General features: G+C 43.0%; 1 protein-coding gene across 3 annotated transcripts in view; it reads right to left on the reverse strand.

The window, feature by feature from the left end:
* The window catches only part of TAOK3 (TAO kinase 3), a 179,992-nt gene extending 167,504 nt beyond the window's left edge, over positions 1 to 12,488 (reverse strand). The window contains exon 1 of one of the 3 annotated variants that reach the window (XM_045457410.1): positions 12,381 to 12,488. The gene's annotated coding sequence lies outside the window, so the exon portion shown is untranslated. Of the gene's footprint in view, positions 1 to 1,872; positions 2,087 to 2,486; positions 2,615 to 12,380 lie in introns of those variants that run through there. The other 2 variants (XM_045457412.1, XM_045457411.1) reach the window with 2 other exon arrangements.
* Between the last annotated feature and the right edge of the window lie 710 nt (positions 12,489 to 13,198).

Consider the following 13,198-nt stretch of genomic DNA (forward strand, 5'->3'; position numbering starts at 1 on the left):
GACTATCCAACTGAGCAACCTATTTAACTTCTGCCAGTGACCCTGAAATAGAAACTAAACTTTGAGAGATACTTCTCAGTACATAAAATATATTCATAAGAAGACCCCTCTAATAATAACTCCCCACTGTTAATTCCCTCTTTATGCATCTGGGCAAAGATGTCATGTTTCCTCTACAAAGCTTCCTTTTATGTTGCAACAGTAGGAATCTCAATTTCAAACCAAACCAATACAATCGAAAACTACAAACTCATTCACAAGGCACGATTGTTTTTATTAGGATTTTATATAAATTGCCTAAGCATGATGGGACACCTTACATTTTAACCCTGCAACACTTTAACTAGAGAGTAAAGCAGTTATCGTTTAAAGTTCTGTGCGCCCCTCCCCTTTTTTCTGCTAACACACGGTCTTCCGCAAAATGGTCAGTGTGATCTTGGCAGACTGTGCAAGGAATACGACCAAGGTAAACTAAAGAACCGAACATTAAGCAGATGTCAAGTGATTCAAAGCTTAACATTTGTCACCTGTGTATGAAACCAGCAGTTTTAAATGGTTACAAATAAAACATGTACAAATTAATAGATGCAGTTAGTAACTTCCACTCTTCCAACCAGTGGCGTTTTGGCAGGCAGCCATATAATCTGCAATAATCTGTCACTACCGTGAAGCCCCACCTACTTCCTCTGCCCCACCCCTATGCAAGCGATGACTGGGATATTTGTGGAGCGCTGATATAACAATCTATAAAAGGCCTCCCTATCTATAAAAGCTGAAACATAAACTGTAAAGTGTTTAACGTTCATAAATTAAAAAAAACCCACATGCTCTATACCATCACATTTCAAAGATTATTTGAAAGTTTTAATTTCCTTATTTATATATCAGAAGGCTAGAGGCCTCAAATTGGTCACATCCACGGCAATGCTTCTCGGATGAAAATGCATCCTTACGTACAATTGTTAGACTTTAATTTACACATCTAACACGTACAGTATTAAGAGTTTGGAAGTCAGGATTATATACATTTCATTTAAACCTTGTTCTAAGAGCCCAGTGAAATTGGTAAAGAAATTATTAAAGTAGCTTTCCTGGCTTATAAAATATTTTGCATTAACTTTTCAACATAAAAACCACGAGCTGTTAAAAAAAAATTATTTACTTTCCTACTTCATCTAATTTCATTTTATGGACTAGAGTAGTCCCATAAATTATTACCTCATGGATATTTTTATACTTTAATAAGTAAATAACCTTATGTACTAAAACAAAACAAAAAAATTATAAAACAAGGTAAATGTGATCAAATCTTCTGACTCTTCTGTCTGTAAATCTGGTATAACATTCAAGAAATTGCTCTGCTTTCTATCCTATTTTCCCTTGCTGGGAAAGAAGAAAATTAGGACATGGCCTTGATCTTTTTTAAGATCTCTAGGATGAATAGGGTGCCATTTTGAGTAGCTTCATTTTGAAATACTGTTTTACAGGAATATCAATCACAAGCACAAACTACACCCATTTAACAAAAATAGCCTTCATTGTATTTAAAATTTTTGTTTAAAAGACTCTTCTGACAAGATTTTGATATTTTGTTTGCAGCTCAGCATTTACCTCACTTATCTAGAAGAAAAAAAAAAAACAATTTCTGAAAAAAATTCCCACTATTTATTTGTAGAATATCAAACTACAAATTAAAATAAATAGAGCACAGGAATCCAGTGATATTTGAGGTTGATTACTCTCAGCTGGACGTTGAGCTAAGGCCATAAATATTCACACGAAACTCAAGAAATAGTTTACGAACAACGTTTAGACACAAACCATATTTATAATAAAACGCTAAATGTAAAACAAAACATGAAGCTTACTCACGGTAGATCTTCTCAAATGCACGTCCTGCATCTCCAATCCGACACATTAAATACTTTAAAAATTCTTTATTTAGCTCCAACAGTAAGTTAAGATTGCCCCAGAGATGGCTCTCTTTAAAAAGCTGCCACTTTTTCATTAGGAAAAATAAAACTGAGCTCAGCTTAAGTTGTAAGAACACCACCACGCTATCAGCACCTTCATTCCGAGAAAGGAAGTTATTATAGACACAGTTTTATACATGAGGCTTAAAGAAAGTACTTCCTGGTCAGATAGCTAACGTTAACAGCATTACATTAATGTATACAGCTTTATGTTTTGACATTTTGGGAAGAAGTTTCTAAAAACTTTTCCTGACATTTTTTCCCCAGTCCCTACAAAAGAGGAAAACTCGCTCAAGCTAAACAAATCTTAGGTAAAAATCTATGAAATTCTATCAATACCTACCATTATGGTATCCTGTAAATATTAGAACTGCCCATTATTATTGATAATAATACTAGTGTAAGTTTTAATTACACTTATGTACTCTCCATTCCCCCTCTCCCCATGTGCTAGAGGAACATTTCAGGGGACACAAGATTAGAAGGTAAAGAACTCAAAGGAGGACAACTCACCAATTCCTTGATAATGAGGAAGAGGAAAATAACCATTCACATTTTATTCCTCAAATTTAAAGATCATTCTCTTTTAAACATAAATTTAAAAACTTCAAGAAGCGTTGTACAGTCCTAATAAGGAACTGCAGATAAAAACAGCATGACCTGGGTGCTGCACATTACTATGGGTATTGCAAGCTGAAAGCATTTCCTGTTAGGACGCCCATTGGTTCCCACAGGTGCAAGTGCCTATGGGTGTTGCCGATTTACTCTTCCTTTTGCAAGTGAACCACTAAGGGAGATTTCAGGTTGGCACAATCAATGCTAAGAGCTGTTAGGGCAGAACTACCTTGGGCTAATTCAAGAGCCTCCCAAACCTGGTTGACTGTAATTGACGATTAGCTAATTCAACAGGGCTGGAGAAAATTTACATCAACAGACTTTCATTATTTTTCTAAGATGTGCTATCATTAAGAATATATGTAACTTCACTCAACGAATATGTAAATTGCTTTCTCTGTACAAAGCACTGTTCTAGGCACCAGGAACACAATAATGAAGAAAACAGGGTTGCCTGGGTGGCTCAGTCAGTTAAGCGTCCAACTTCGGCTCAGGTCATGATCTCACGGTTCGTGGATTCAAGCCATGCGTCAGGGTCTGTGCTGACAGCTCAGCACCTGGAGCCTGCTTCAGATTCTATGTCTCCCTCTCTTGCTGCCCTTCCCCTACTTGTGCTCTCTCTCTCAAAAATAAACAAACACGAAAATAATTATTAAAAAAAATAATGAACAAAACAAAGTCCTTGTGGTCATTCACACACTATCTAGTAGACTTTTGACAATTTCATATATGAGAAAATTCCCATAAAGTAAAAAAATTGTACAGATATTTGGAAAGTCAATGGTAGTGCTCGTTATTAAAAAATATTGTCACTAAGGCCACCACCTTAAACCTAGAGGAACTTTTCCAGAACCTAGTACATAAAAGTAGGATTCTTTATATTTTCAAGGTTTCAAAAAAGCCAGGTTGGAGGCAATGGCATATGTTCCAGCAGGGAAAAGGAAAAACTTCTCACCATGAGTCACCAGTGACTAAGTACTTTTAATTCAGGCTTAAAACACATTTCAAATCGAATTACTTGTACATGCAGAAAACTGATAACCCCAAATCAATATCAGAAGCTCGATCTGACCAATTTTCAAGGTTAAAATTAGCACCTAAGACAAACAAACAAAGTGAAGTGCTTTTAATGAGCTAATGCCCCTGTAATGAATTTTATTATAATTTTGGTCTTATTACCCTCCGACGCTTAAGAGGTATGCCAGCAAGCTTCCACTAGACTTTGTTACGATCAACAGTTTTCTTAGATTTTAGCCAGACTGAGACACAATCATATGGTGTGGTGGTAGGAATGGCTTTTGCTTGCGTTCAATAAAACACAAATATATTAAAATCATGTCTGCTCAAAGACAAATGTAAAACCCAGAGACAGTAAAACATACAGGTAAACTCTACTCTTCCAAGCTATGCCTTACACTTCCTCAGGATTTTACTTCCTATATTTAAAATAACAAAACCTTCTAAATTTTAGCCAACAAATTGGAGGAATTCCCAAAGACAAACTGATCTACTTAGTCATTGAACAAATATCTATTGAGCACCTACTACATGGTAGGCACTCTTCTACAGGCAGGGATATGGCAATGAACAAAATCAAAATCTCTGCCTTCATAGTCTACATTGTAGGGTAGAAAGATAAGATAAACAAAATACTTGGTATGTCAGAAGGTAGTAAGCACTGTGGAGAAGAATACAATATGGAAGGTAGACATAACAATAAGCACTTGCTCACAGTTGCAAATTATATTGCAAAGTAAGGAACTATGCTCTGGAAGAGCAGAGTATTAGATCTCTCCCAGACTCTACCTCCGACTCAAATTGAACAACCTCCAACCGCCTCCTGTTGCAAATGAAAGGGAATCTTATTTTATTTGTTGCTAATACCCAGAGAAAGGAAAACAAACTTCCAAAGACAGGAAGTTAGAACTCATTCCTTATAGATGAAAACATCATCAGGAAACAAAAGTAACAAATCCTAAATACCCAGAGTCAAAGGTCACTTTAGGGAATATTATCAAGCTGCATGTGAACATACAAGTTTCCAAATACTTGCTAGCACTGGCACTGAGTTTACCAAGTGCCAGGGTCAGAAGTGAATTCTTCACTTAAGAATTATTTCTGGGGCGCCTGGGTGGCTCAGTCAGTTAAGTGTCCAACTCTTGATTTTGGCTCATGTCATGATCTCAAAGTTTGTGAGTTCGAGCCCTCTGTCAGGCTCTGTGCTGACAGCGTGGAGCCTGCTTGGGATCTCTGTCTCCCTTTCTCTCTACCCCTTCTTGCTCTCTTTCTCTCTCAAGACAAACATTTAAAAAAGGAATTATTTCTGTTCTCTTCACCGGCAGCAATAATTATATTTAAGTATTACTTTTGAACCTGAACTAAGTATTTAAATTTAATACAATTCAACAAATATTTATTGAGCAGATACTAGTTGCAAGATACTTGGTTAGATGTGTAAGACACTGTCCTTTTAAGATTAAAAAGATGGACACCTAGAAGAGATAAGTATGAACCCTATCATAAAATCAGAGAGAATATTAATGTAATAAGAAAATACACAAAGTACTTAAGGAATTTAAAGGGAAGAGTAGCAAGGAGGATGATCAGAAAAGTCCTCACGGAAGATGACCTGAGAGGTAGGTCTGGAAAAGGAAAAGCAGAAGGCATTCTAGGGAAGAGAAATGTCAGCAACAAAAGACCTGAAGATGTCAAGTCAGTAAATGCTCAGTTAGTAAGTAGGCTGGTCTGGTGGGGGCATAGGATACACATGCTCTCGTGCGTGCGTGCGCGCGGCGCGCACACACACACACACACACACACACACACACACACACGGATTATGGAGCAATAGAAACTGAAAGACAGTTTGATAAATCTGGCCACGGGGAATTACTAAAGGTTTTGAACATGTGAATGACAAAATCAGAGCTGTGCTTTAGGAAGAGTGAGAAAGCCACAGTGTGTATCAGAAGGATGAAAAGGAGACTGGAAGACTGTCACAGCAGTCCTTCCCTAGCACCTTATGAAGGACCTCGTTAGTTCCTTCTTGGAACACTGAGAGGTATGAAGTGGAAAGTGTAGTGAGTTGAAAAATCAGATCTAGGTCACGGGGGTCAAGTCTGCACTGTCTGTCTGACCATGGGAAGTCATTTACCCTGTCTCAATTTCCCTATATGAGAATCTATTAATTATTCTTTTTGGAGTCAGGAGCCATCAGATTTAGCAACTGATTAGATGCTGGGAGTAGAGCAAAAACAACAAAAAAATTGTTTCGAGTGATTAAATGAACAGGCAGCTACCATTTATTAAACACTTTCATGTGCTTGTCAGTGTGCTTGGCGCTTTACGTAAACTGCTTCACTTATTCCTTATAAGAAGACTGTGAAGTATGTATTCTTATTTGGCAGATGAGAGAATTGAGAGCTTTAAGACTTAAGTAACTTACCCAGGGCAAACCAGCTGGCATAGTGACAAAGCCAAAGTAGATGCCTAGGTCTGCCTGAGCGTGAGGCCCTTTCTCCTTCCAATGTATCATGCTGTTTCTTATCCGAGAGATAGATAATGCTAACATTCACTCACGTGTTCCAACTGAATCCCTGTCTCTTTCGGTGTGTAAGAAAAAAAGCATGAACATAAACATAATCTGCTAATTTGCTCATCATTAATCCATTCACTCATTCAATTCACGTTTATAGAGCATCCTTCATACTTTGTGCCTGGTACTAAACTTGGAATGGGGAAGGGATGAGCAAGACCTAGCAGTTCACTGCCTCGAAGGGCTCACTGGCTGCTAAAAGACAAGCAGGTGTCAACAAGGAACTGGTATGCAATGACAGAAGAGAACTTTTACACAAGAGACAATAGAAACATAAGGGTACAGGAAGCATAATATTGTAATTTTGTATCTGTGCTATTAATTCTTGACCTAGATCATTTAAAAACTACATGTGGTTTTACACAAGAGACTCTTAAATACGGAGAACAAACTGAAGGTGGATGGTGGGGGGGGGGGAGGGAAAGTGGGTGATGGGCATTGAGGAGGGCACTTGTTGGGATGAGCACTGGGTGTTGGATATAACCCAATTTGACAATAAGTTATATTTTAAAAAATAAAATAAATGAAAACTATATGTGGTTTTTGCAAATATTTGAGTATTTACACACATACCCTTCAAAAAGTAAAGGTGAATGTTCACAACAGAATGGAAAATTGGCCATGAACTACAATTCTATTTTGTGTGTCTACTGCCAAACTACTTAGATTATTAGTTTATTTAAGAAAGCATTCTGGGGGCGCCTGGGTGGCTTGCTCGGTTAAGCATCTGACTTCGGCTCAGGTCATGATCTCACGGTCCGTGAGTTCGAGCCCCGCGTCGGGCTCTGTGCTGACAGCTCAGAGCCTGGAGCCTGTTTCGGATTCTGTGTCTCCCTCTCTCTCTGCCCTTCCCCCGTTCATGCTCTGTCTCTGTCTCAAAAATAAATAAACGTTAAAAAAAAAAATTTTAAGAAAGCATTCTGCCTTGGTTAGTGACATCTATTGTAATGGGTAAACAAAATCTATTTGAATTGTCCTGAGCCTTGATTGTTGTGGACATAAGCCAGTGTCATTAGAAGCTAAAACATATGAAAATAAATGCATAGTGCCCAGACTCTTACTTTGATCTGGAAATAAAGGTTTATCCCATTGTCCATCAGAAATAGTGGATGGAAATAAAACTGAAATCTTCCAGTGGGCACTTTGATAATTCACTATAATATTAAATGTAACAAAATGTACATTGTGTGGTTGAATTTGCTATCCATTATTTCACTGAGGCTACAGGTGAAGTGGAAAGGGTCCCAAAGACTAGACTCCAGCATGTCAATTCTCGGTATTAGTACCTAATGCTACATGGGCCACACCTCTTTGTTTAATGGGAACAGGTTTTCCTAGGAATAAAATGTCCATTCCAAGGCATATTCTCTTTCTCACTCGCTCTGGGGATGAAAAATGTGTCTGTGTGGAATAGCTGACAATGGACAGGAAGTTGATCTGTGTTAACAAATCAAGAAACGGGACTCTACATCATTCTCTTGTAAGATAGAAATAATTGAGATTCGATGTCTTTATCAAATCTCAGGTCAGATGGGAAAAAAAAAAAAACACGTTAGGTTGATTTATAAAATGTTTAGGTAAGGGGCGCCTGATGGCTCAGTCAGTTGAGCATCCAACTTCGGCTACCGTTGTGATTGCTCAGTTCATGAGTTCGAGCCTCATGTCGGGCTCTGTGTTGGCTGCTTGGAGCCTGGAGCCTGCTTCAGATTCTGTGTCTCCCTCTCTCTCTGCCCTCCCCCACTCACGCTCTGTCTCTGTCTCTCTCTCTCTAAAATAATTAACATTAAAAAAAATTTTGGGGCGCCTGGGTGGCTCAGTCGGTTAAGCGTCCGACTTCGGCTCAGGTCATGATCTCACGGTCTGTGAGTTCGAGCCCCGCATCGGGCTCTGTGCTGACAGCTCGGAGCCTGGAGCCTGTTTCGGATTCTGTGTCTCCCTCTCTCTGACCCTCCCCCATTCATGCTCTGTCTCTCTCTGTCTCAAAAATAAACAAACATTAAAAAATTAAAAAAAAATTTTAGGTAAATTTAACATAAAGCTGGAATGATAATTTATCAATGTAATCCCTGTTGGTTATCCTAAAAATTCTAAATAGTTGTTGCTTTTAATTCGATGCCTATAGCTTAGAAAGGAGATAGATCACATTTTGGCCCATAAACTCAATATATCTTTAATGATAGCTAGACTGATAGATACCACTTGTTTTGTTTTTTTTTCTCAGTCTGAGTTTACTAAATGGTAACAAATTTTTAATATATTCTCATAAATAACAAAGCAACCAATTAAATGGATGATAAAGCTAAATAATCACAACCTAAACTCCCTAAGCTCAAATGCAACTGCACAGTATCTCACAACTCAAAAATACTAATTCAAAACTGTCCTCTCTGGTTGACGGGATCATGGAAGAGGAGCTCATTGAATCTCATTGAAGACTGAAAAGAAGTCTTCCTCTAGGGGAGTCACAAAAAAAACTTTTAGAGAGAAACTTTCTTTCTGCCTGTCAATCTGTTTTCTTTTTGCAGGGAGGGAAGAAACAAAGACTAGAGGAAAAGATTATGAAGGAAAGAGGCTTTTAACTGAGACTCTAAAATAAAAGTATCAATAGTTTTTGTTCTCCTGTGCTACTGAAACCAACAAATATGAAGGCCGGCAAGCAATGAGAATTTTTCAGGTTGGCTTAAACATGAAAACAAATTAGATGTCAAGGCAGACTCTGAGATGACAATGGTTTGACTGTGTACTCTCAAGTGGTAAAGAAAAGTGTAAAGTGGGTATTGTACTTAGTGGGTAGTCCTTGAATCCTGCCGAAGAGTAAGAACAGTTTGAGAACTGCAGACCAACAAGGACTTGAATTATGTGGTTGCTATAACCACAGTTCACATGGAAGTGGAAGGCTCCTTCTTAATTTCTTCTTTTCAGTACATGTGTATTTTTAATTTTTATTTATTTCTTTTTATCTCAGAGAAAGCGAGAGCACGTGAGCTGGGGAGAGAGACAGAGACGGGCAGGGGGAGACAGACGGAGAGACTCTTAAGCAGGATCCACACTCAGCGTGGATCCCACGACCCTGGGATCATGACCTGAGTCAAAATCAAGAGTCAGATGCTCAACTGACCGAGCCACCCAGGTGCCCCTAATTAAAAAGAAACAGTATAAATGAACATAGGTGTAATGACTTCACATATTTATAGTTTCTCGTAGTGTAGTTTTATTTTGTGAAATTAATGAAAACAAATTCCCACAGAATTCCTACCCACCCACTCATCACCCCAAGGAATAAAAAGTCATTATAGGCCCTTTCTATCATTAAAAACTCTGTTACAATGAATCTCTCTTCGTGGTTTCTGGATCAGCACCATAATGTAATGTGGCTGAAATGACTGCTTTGGTCATCACTCAGGGGAGTATCAGAACACTTTCTTCTCTTATAAGGAATTAAATGTTTTGTCTTAAGAGGCTACCATTTGTACCAGTCAGAAATGAGCTAACAAGTATGATCAAAGAGCTTATCTGCGCAGACATTTCTATTACTTTGTAGAATTATTGGTACTGAGATTCCCAGTCCTTCCACAGACCATGTCATAAGTTATGTGCGCTACATAATGAAGACATTGCCCCTTGTAAATAACCTCTTGCATTAATGAACTTTATTTTTTACTTGAATTTGGCTGAGAGTTCTGGAGAAATAAATTTAACATGAAATAATCCTACTTAACACACCTTAGGTCCTCTATTTACTATCACCCTGATGACAGTGACTTCAGTAATTTCTGGCTTGGATTTATTTATTTATTTATTTATTTATTTTCAACGTTTATTTATTTTTGGGACAGAGAGAGACAGAGCATGAACGGGGGAGGGGCAGAGAGAGAGGGAGACACAGAATCGGAAACAGGCTCCAGGCTCTGAGCCATCAGCCCAGAGCCCGACGCGGGGCTCGAACTCACGGACCGCGAGATCGCGACCCGGCTGAAGTCGGACGCTCAACCGACTGCGCCACCCAGGCGCCCCATGGCTTGGATTTAAATAGGCAGTTCTATGTAAGCCTTCTCCATTATGTCTTTGGGAAATAAGGTCTTCCCCCTCCGTTGAAACAGCCAATTATTACACACAGCAAAAGCTTCCTTTTTTAAAAAAAATTTTTTTTAGTGTTTATTTATTTTTGAGAGAGAGAGAACGCGCGGGCATGAGCACACGCATGAGCGCAAGTGGGGGAGGGGCAGAGAGAGAGAGAGAGAGAGAGAGAGAGAGAGGCAGACAGACAGACAAAATCTGAAACAGGCTCCAGGCTCTGAGCTGTTAGCACAGAGCCTGACGCGGGGCTCGAACTCGGGATGGACAAGATCATGAGCTGAGCTGAAGTCTGACGCTTAACTGGCTGAGCCACCCAGGTGCCCCTGAAAGCTTCTAATAAGACATATTCTAAACCATAAACAAAGAAAATATCTAACCGTGAGATGATGACATTCCCCATTATTTCCCCCAAACCATCCCGTTTCTAAGTCTGCTCCTGTAAAAACAGAAATCAGTCGCAAAGAGAAGGGGTGAGGAGGAACAACACCCAGAGAAAAAGATTAAAAATTTCAAATGCGAAACTACTGGGTACAACTGTAACAAGTCGTGTGCGTTCAAGGGAACACGTGAAAGGTAGTCAGGGCAGTATTAACATAGCCGAAGTATTGTGAACGACTAGCCTGGTCATTAGTTTAACTTTCACATCCGTCAAAGTAGGAGGCTGCCCCCCAATTTCCACCCCCTCTGGCTCTCGGCTATTGGTTTCAGCATTTTAATAGGTACGCCCTTGCCTCCTACCAGGGCAGTTTCTGGTTTAAATAGGCTTATCTCTCTCCTTAGCTAGTCCTGGAACTGTGCCTGAAGCTCAGTCTTGGTGGCTTCTTCTGGATGAGAAATCTCATTGCAAAGTGCCGTTAGCTTAGCGACTCCAATACCTCGTTTCAAAATTTAGTTTGACCTTCCCACTGCCTCCAGCACAGCAAAGTTAAACAGTCAAAACTTAGTGTCTGGTTCCTTTGAACCTGCATTGTAAACAGTGATACCAAAGTGCTGCTAAACCTAAAAACGTTTCCTCGCTCCTTGAGCTAAAATGAGACATGCAGGGTCTATCACCATCACCATCCCACACGGGGCTCCAAAAGGATCTCTTTCCCTTTCAACTGGTTGGTAGTGAGTTGGAGAAGCCCTCTCCAACTTTTCACGTCCTGGTTTTAAGGTTACCAAGGTCAGGGAGCCCCTCGCTTTCAAGGCATCCACGCCAAGCTCGGAGAAACAAATGGGAAGCCAAGGGGCCAACGAGAGGTCGGGCAGGCGGCCTCTGGCTCTCGCCAACATCTGTGCGCTTCTGCCAGACCCTCCGGCCCTTGCGTTCTACTTGGGAGAGGTGTCATTACATAATCCCTGCTCCACGGACTCACTAGGGCTCGGGCTGTCCCACGTCTCACACACCACCCTCGAGGAGGTCGGCTGACTGCAGACCCTGCGGGTGGCACGCGTCCCCTCGCTCTGCGCTGCCCGCAGTCCCTGACTCAGCGCGGCGACCCCGACCCAGGCTCGGTCCCCTCTCCCACGTCCACTCGCGCGCTCCGAAGCTCGTCTCCGGGTCCTCCTCACACCCGCTGTCCCGGCCCCTCCCGGGGGTCCCTCCCGTCAGACCTGCTTTTGCAAGCCCTCTCGGGAGCCCCTCCTCCCCCCCCCCCCAAGACCCTCCGTCCCGGCCCCTCTAGGGGGTCCCTTCCATCAAACCTGCTTTTGCAAGCCCTCTCGGAGACACCCCCCCGCCCCAGGCCCTCTGTCCCTGCCCCTTTCGGGGGTCCCTCCCATCAGACCCGCTGCCCCAAGCCCTCTCGGGGACCCCCCCCTCACCGGACCCGCTGTCCCAAGCAGTCTCGGGGCTCCCCTGAGACCCGCTGTCCCGGTCCCTCTCGGAGTCCCCTCCCTTCACACCCGAGGTCCCAAGCCCTCTGGGGGACCTCCCCCCTCCACTGGACCCGCTGTCCCAAGCCCTCTCGGGGTCCCCGCTGAGACCCGCGCTGCGCGCTCCTCTCCGAGTCCCCTCTCCCCAGTCCCGACAAACCCGCTCCCGAACTCTCCTCGCTCGAGTCCTCCCGACCTCACTCCGCCCAGGGTCCCCTCACCTCGGCTCACTCTGTCACCGTCCCGCGCCCCGGTGCTCTCACCTCAGACCTGCTGTCACCACTCCCGGGCCCGGCGTCGCCACCGCCGCTTCCTCTCGCACACTTGTTCCCGAGTCGCTCTTCTGCCGCTCGTCCCCCGGAGGATCCCCGGGTCGCGCCGCTCAGTGCCGGGTACGGCCGCGCGGACCTCCGCCCGCGGTCTCGGTGTCTGGTCCCACTCTTGTCACGCAGGACCCCGCCGCCTTCGCCGCCGGGCGCCACACGGACCCTCCCGCGGCTGCCGCTGCTGCTGTCCGAGGTGCGGCTCCTGCCAGGGGTGGCCAATCGCACCCGACTGCGCAGAGCGCGCTCCGCCCCGTGGTCTCAGTCCGCCCGCCCCCTGCCCCCGACCACGCCCCCAGCTTGGCTCCGATAGGCTCTCTACTGACCTCCCCTGACCGCGGGGCCCAGGCCCCGGGCCGGATATAGGTGCTTGATTGGAGGTGCCTGGGTAGCCGAGCGGTCGATGGCGCCTGAGGATTGGCGGAGCTGGCAGTGGGCGGGGCGGAGCGGGGCGGGGTTTCCTCAGACGCGGAAGACCTCGCAACTTCAGCTACCCTGCTGGCCCGCCTGGGGTGCGGTCAACCTTGTTTGTGCTGGTTGGGGTCAAAGTTCATGGCACTCCTCTGCGCCTTTGCTTTTCTTGGGAGTCTCCCAGAGGCCAAGGACCCCTGGGATTCCCAGGAACCACCAGGGAAGAGCCTTTGAGGAGGTCCTCTTTCTTCCATTATTGCTCAGCTTCCTAAGAAATTCCGCCATTGGTTAATATTAACATTTATTCACCCAGGACTTGTAAATAGTTCCTGGATTTAAATTGTTTT

Source organism: Leopardus geoffroyi, chromosome D3 (genome assembly GCF_018350155.1).
Source record: "Leopardus geoffroyi isolate Oge1 chromosome D3, O.geoffroyi_Oge1_pat1.0, whole genome shotgun sequence".
In the NCBI taxonomy this organism is placed as follows: domain Eukaryota; kingdom Metazoa; phylum Chordata; class Mammalia; order Carnivora; family Felidae; genus Leopardus; species Leopardus geoffroyi.